The following is a 6,213-nucleotide window of genomic DNA, read 5'->3' on the forward strand; positions in this document are numbered from 1 at the left end:
GGCTCATGGCTTAGTATATATAGCCCGAGAATTCACCCCAAGCGCCCGCATATGAGTTATAAAACCACCACGTGGCATTGCTCTATTGACTGGCTCTCGAAGCCCCCCAAAAAATCAAAATTTCAGAAAAAAACCAATTTTCACACCACCTTTTGAAGCTTTGTAATTTACTTCCGAGGGGTCGCATGATCGAGCCGTAAAGACCAAACAGGGCCCTCTGTGCTGGCTTCAATCCATGAACACCTCGCCGCACTTTGACTTTGCCAGGCCCCCAGCCGATGTTGCCAAAACAGTGAAAACTCATCTGACGCCTTCCCTCTAGCAACTGCTGCCAACTTCTACCTAGCATATCTCGGCCATCGTGCCTTTGTTTGACAAGCCGTCAGATCCTATTGACTCCACATGATGCCCCCTACCTTGTCGAACATGGTCAAGGCCAAAAGACCACCGGGTGGCACATCTACCAATGCGATCCATCCGCCACATAACTAGCCCCCCCCCTCTCAAACTTCAACCAGCCATATGCCCCGTTCAGCTTTGATCAATGATCCGGAAAGACTGGCATGCTCCACAAGTCGAGCACTAAACCCCTATCCACTCACATCAGCTTTGGCCACCTGTCTCCGCCTGCCCTGTCCGTCAAGAATTTGCCATGCATTCCATCTTTGGACAACCATAAATTTCACACCATAGCTCTACTTGAGGAGTCGTCTGGACCGGCTTACAAAGCATCTCGAACACCGCCTTTCCAAGCTCAATCTCGGCACTGCGGACACCTTTACTCACCATCCCAATTGGCCCATTTTGGAGCCATTTCGGCCTAGAAAACCACATGAAACATGCATTTCCACTATTACCTGCCTTCCTAGGACCCCCTGCACCTGTATACACCCATAGTCTTGCTATGTACACTTCCCAGCATCGACCAACTTTGGCTGCACCAACGTGATAGTAGCATAGAGAGGCTATTCCAAAGCACTCTACATGCTGACTTGCTACAGTTTTGGAGTTAGATCACGCTGACATTTGTGGACCTATGTAGACTCCGTCCTCAGGCTAAGCTCTCTAGTTTAGGTGGTTGGAAGATGATTTCAGCTGCTTTGATTGCACATACTCGATTCCCCTTAGAGAAGGGAGTAGTGGAACGGAAGAATAGGAGATGCTCCTTTGAAGCATCAACAGAGAGAGTAGTTGTGGACCAAGGCTTTTGCTAGAGTTGTTCATACCCTCAACTGCTCTTCTATGATTACGCTTCCTCGATAGACTCCATTTGAGGCTTACTTCCATATAAAGCCAGATGTGTCCCATTTCCAGATTTTTTGGAGCAATGCCTATGTCTATGTTCCAAAGAAGCAGAGGGGAAGTTTTGACTCCAAGTCCAACGGGATGCTTTTTGTCCGCTACCACTCTCCTTCCAAGGGCTATCTACTTTTTGATGCAGACAAGAAGGAGATCCTAATTAGCCGATATGTAGTCTTTGACAAGCATATTCCTTCAGAGAGGGCTTCGAGTCCTAAGTCTTCCACTTTATCGTTGGATTTGCCTCTTCTTGGTGATCCTGATGGTGTTTCCTCTCCCCCTGATGATGAACCTCTTCTTCGGATCTTACCCCTCAAGCTCTGAAAAGAGATGTGTGTTCTCCCGACAATGATGCAGTGGATGATGATTCTTACAATAGTGTGATACCAGTTACTCCCAACACTGGAAGAAAATCCATCTAGTTATCGAGGTGGATATTGGATAATTTATGAGATGCTACGACTTCATATTTTCCACTAGATTGATATGCTTCGGGTACTATGAGGTGGTCTCGACGATTGCAAAAAGTTGAGACAAATGAATCTCTTTTACAAGTGAACTATGCCCTGATGTCCTCCGTTCCTAAAGACAGAGAACCTCTTTTAGTTGAGGAGGCACTTTCACAACCGAAGTGGAAGGAGGCCATGCAGGCAGCTCTTGACTCCATTGAGTGGAACGATACATGGCAATTGGTCCCAAGGCCAGTAAAGCAAAAGGTCATTGGTGTAAAATAGGTCGACAAGACCAAGTAGAGCTAGATTGTGCATGGGACAAGCACAAGGCAGTTGACTATGTCGAGACCTTTGCATTGATTGCATGTATGGCTACAATTTGAAACAATTTTTGCTCTAGCAGTGTCACAACTCTGATGACTCGGAAATGGACAATTGAAAGGCAAGACCTAATGTGCTGACGTGGCAGTGTTCCATAAATTGCGGAAATTCCATGTGGCATGCCATACGGGCAGATTTTGGTGACACTATTTGGAGCTGATGCTTTTGACGCTACTAGATTTTGAAGGCTTCCTGTTTGGGGGCATGGGCACTTGCTTTGTATATTGCTTGCCTTGAGCGGCTTCTTTGGTAGATCATTGCATGGTTGCAGATTGCAGAGATGCTTCCTTTTGTTTGTTCGAAGCCCAACTCCTCCGCTTCATGTCAACACTTTTGTCTCTTTTAATTCCAATGTTAAGTTTGTTCCAGTTTCTGTTCGTGTGTTCTTGTCGATTCTCGCTTGCGTATCCTACTCGAATACAATGGTATCTTTTTCAGTTCCAATGTTAAGTTTGTTCCAGCTTCTGTTCATGTGTTCTTGTTTATTCTCGCTTGTGTATCCAAGCCGGTTACAATGCTATCAGAGCTCAAACGATTCTTTTGTTGCGGAGGATCCAATCCAACTTTTTGGCAGGACACATGGGTTCTAGCAACGAATCCAAAAGCTTTAAAGGGACACACCCATCCCACTACTGTTTTGGGATTCCAAACCCAAGGGGGACATGAGAAAACCAATATAGATTTTAACAAGGGCAAGCTTTCTTCTGATTATTTGAAAGAAAACGAGGGCAAGCCTACAACAAGTATTGGCAGATCGGAATACAAACAACAACTTCAAGTAGACACTTGTGCTAGGCGACTTGTCACATACTCGAAGGATCCAAAATATTCAAAGTATCTACGGAACCATCCGATTCCAAAGGTTTACAATAGATAGCAGAGGGCCCACCAAACAAGTCAGTGATGAAGACCAAGCCACACCAACTTTCCTAGGAAAAATTTGATGAAGCTCTTGAGATTAAGGTCGACAAGAGAAACGGGTTTTGGAATAATTACATAATTATATATTTATATTTAGAATTATGCTTATATACCCACATATAAACATACATATGTGTACACAGTGCACATCCGCATCTATATTCATAAAAGCTATGTGTGTGCATGCATGTATCATATACATTGATATCTTTCTACACCTGCACTCTCAAATAGTCATTCACATGTATACAATTATAGAGAGGAAGGCTGAGAAAAAGAGATCGAGTGCACATTGTGTTGGAAGCTTGAGGAGGAAAAAACCAAATAATAATTTTCTTGCATGACAAAAAACGTCTAAGGAAACTATATATTTTTTGTAGCATTATGTTGCTAAATATTGCCCCAAAACTACTCGAGTACAAAGCTCTTGTTACAAAGATTAAAATCTCAAAGTTTCCATTGTTTCAACAAGTTTGTGTTTCACCTGTTTCGCCAAAACGTCTTGGAGTTTTGGAATTTCGGGGTTTCCGAGCTACAAAACGGGTGACCTGAAACAAGTTTCGCATTTCAGTTGTTTCTCCAAAACGTTCAGGGGTTTCAGGGTTTCAGAGCCGCAAAACACATTTTTATGTCACACTGCCTGCACAGCTGCAGGGCCGGGCAGCAGCATGGGCAACATCGCTGTTCGACGGCCATCGCTAGGGCAGCTCTGTACTCAGACATGGTACCAGATTCACAAGTTTGTAACGGATTGGTTTCATATGCCATTTTCGCCTTTTGAAGACGTTAATACATTATTTCATCATCTCTCTCTCTCTCTCTCTCTCTCTCTCTCTCTCTCAACAGGTTCTCCCTTCAGACAATCTCTCTGCGTGGAACATTTTTCTCTCTAGCATTTCGTTGCCTGTCCATCGATCAAGAGAGTCTGCTTCACCTGTTGCAGATGCAATCATCATCTGATTCCCTTTTTCCACTGCCCCTTTGACAGGCTACAAAGGTTGCGAGAGCCAGCCATCGGCTACACAAAGCACGAGACTGATGCCTTGGATTCTATTACACTGCTTGGGAGCCTCAGGCTAAAATGCGTTCGAGTTACCTTTTGTAGCAGCTCCACAGAAAATATTTACTGCTTCACTATGCCTGGTTGGAACCATATTTCTGTAAGACACATTGGAAGTTCCATTTACTATAATACATAATCATGACTGTCAAATTAATAATGTGGTATTCCTAGATGAATCCAGGATAAGCCCAGAATCAACTTTAAAAGAAAGTGCAAGGTATAGACTCATGGTAGTCATCCACAGCTATCAGCTCCGCCATGCATAGTATTGAGAACATCAAAAGTTTATGAATGAGTCTCCCCATTTAACGTTTAGATAATAAACAGCCTTCACAAACTCTCTCTCTCAAACACTTGTTTCATGCAACACGAAGGTGCCAACATTGAATTCACACTCTCCATGGGATCACTGTAAAATGACATTTTACAAGGACTGTTTTCCAATAACTGTCATAAATCAGAGAGCATACAATGGAAGTATTGATGTGCTTGAGCAAACAGCCTGAACAGCATCTTTGCAATAGTGTTGACATCTAGGGTCAAGAGGCAGCTCCACTGCTTCACAAAAGTTGCCTCATACTCCCTCATGACATCTTGGGAGACTTCATCTTGAAAACCAGCATGCAGCACTCTGATCAAGTTAGTGTCAAAGTTGAAAAATAAATACAGAATAATCACAATGCTTGCTTTCTGGGACTCAACAAGAATTTCCTCTAAGCTGAACTATCACAGAGCTTGTTTGATGCATCCACAGGTGACTTTTTTTTTTATATGAGCATCCAACCAAGAACAAATGTCTGCTAGAATGATTGATACATTGTCATCATATTCTCCTTGTAGAAGCGAGTGCATCATCCCTTCATAGATTCTGATGGTCTTATCGCTGCTTCTTGAATTTTCAAAAAGTGCTCGACTGACAGAAGGGTCAGTGACTACATCAGCATCGCCATGGATGACCAAAAAGGGCATGTCCACATCTTGCAAATGCTCTTCCAAGAAGGCAGTTGTCTTCAAGAGTGTGGCCGTGGTACCCAGTCTAGGCTTCCCGGCATAACGCTGAGGATTATTCCTTCCCAACTCTCTTTTGATGGGATCTTTAATGGACTTATCCACAAAATCTTTTGTGGGTACAATGGGCCATGTGGGTGCCCATTTTGCCAAAACCTGCAAAAACTTTGCTACAGGCCAGGGTGGCCGCATTTTGTCAGAAATCTTACACATGGGGGCAACAAGAATGGCACCATCCCAGGCATCTCGGTCCATGAAATGGAGCAACAAGCAAATGGCACCCCCCATGGATTCGCCGTAGAGGAAACAGGGGAGATGGGCAAATCCCTCTGTGAGTTTGATTGACATAAAATGAGAATAGCAATCATGTGTGACCGCATTGATGTCAGGTATGTATCCTTTTAGACCATCTGAACGACCATGGCCTTCCAGGTCAAGCGCAAATGAAGCGCAGCCCATGTCTGTGAAAAGCATTGCTGTGTTTTGGAAGGTCCAGCTGGTATCATTGCCATATCCATGAACCATGAACATGACGGCCCTAACAGGCTTCTTCAAGGGCACCCATGACTGCGTGTATAGTTGCAAGCCTCGACCTGAGTCGATGTACTTGCGTTCATTCCGGACTCCCTTGCGAGCATAATGCTCCTCTTCAGGTGTGTCCCCCCATGGAAATGGCGGAACATGGAGACCTGGAACCTGCGCTGATGAATCGGCGCCCATTCTCCTCTCTCTCTCTCTGCCTGTCGCACGAGTCACAGGCTTTACACGATAAACGATTATTCCACATCAGGAATATGATGTCGTTGTAATACACGTCAACGTCGAGGTCCATCTATTTTCTATTTAACATAATATGGCGGAGGTGAATGCCCTTTACACGTGGCACAAGCTGCGAGATGAAGGCAAAATGCCAAAAGTGAGCAAAATGCCAAAAGTGAGAGAGAGAGAGAGAGAGAGAGAGAGAGAGAGAAGCCTGCAACTCGATGACAATGTGTGTGTGTGTGAGAGAGAGAGAGAGATCCAGTCGCCTTTACACGTGTCGCAATGGAGGCGCAAGGTAGAGGCTATGCGCATAATCTCTTTAAATGC

At 44.3% G+C, this 6,213-nt stretch overlaps 1 pseudogene; it reads right to left on the reverse strand.

The window, feature by feature from the left end:
- Positions 1–4,445: 4,445 nt before the first annotated feature.
- On the reverse strand, positions 4,446–5,917 carry LOC147434480 (caffeoylshikimate esterase pseudogene; annotated as a pseudogene).
- Positions 5,918–6,213: the final 296 nt, after the last annotated feature.

Source organism: Adiantum capillus-veneris, chromosome 19, assembly GCF_014529385.1.
Source record: "Adiantum capillus-veneris isolate H3 chromosome 19, ASM1452938v2, whole genome shotgun sequence".
NCBI classification, from domain to species: Eukaryota; Viridiplantae; Streptophyta; class Polypodiopsida; order Polypodiales; family Pteridaceae; genus Adiantum; species Adiantum capillus-veneris.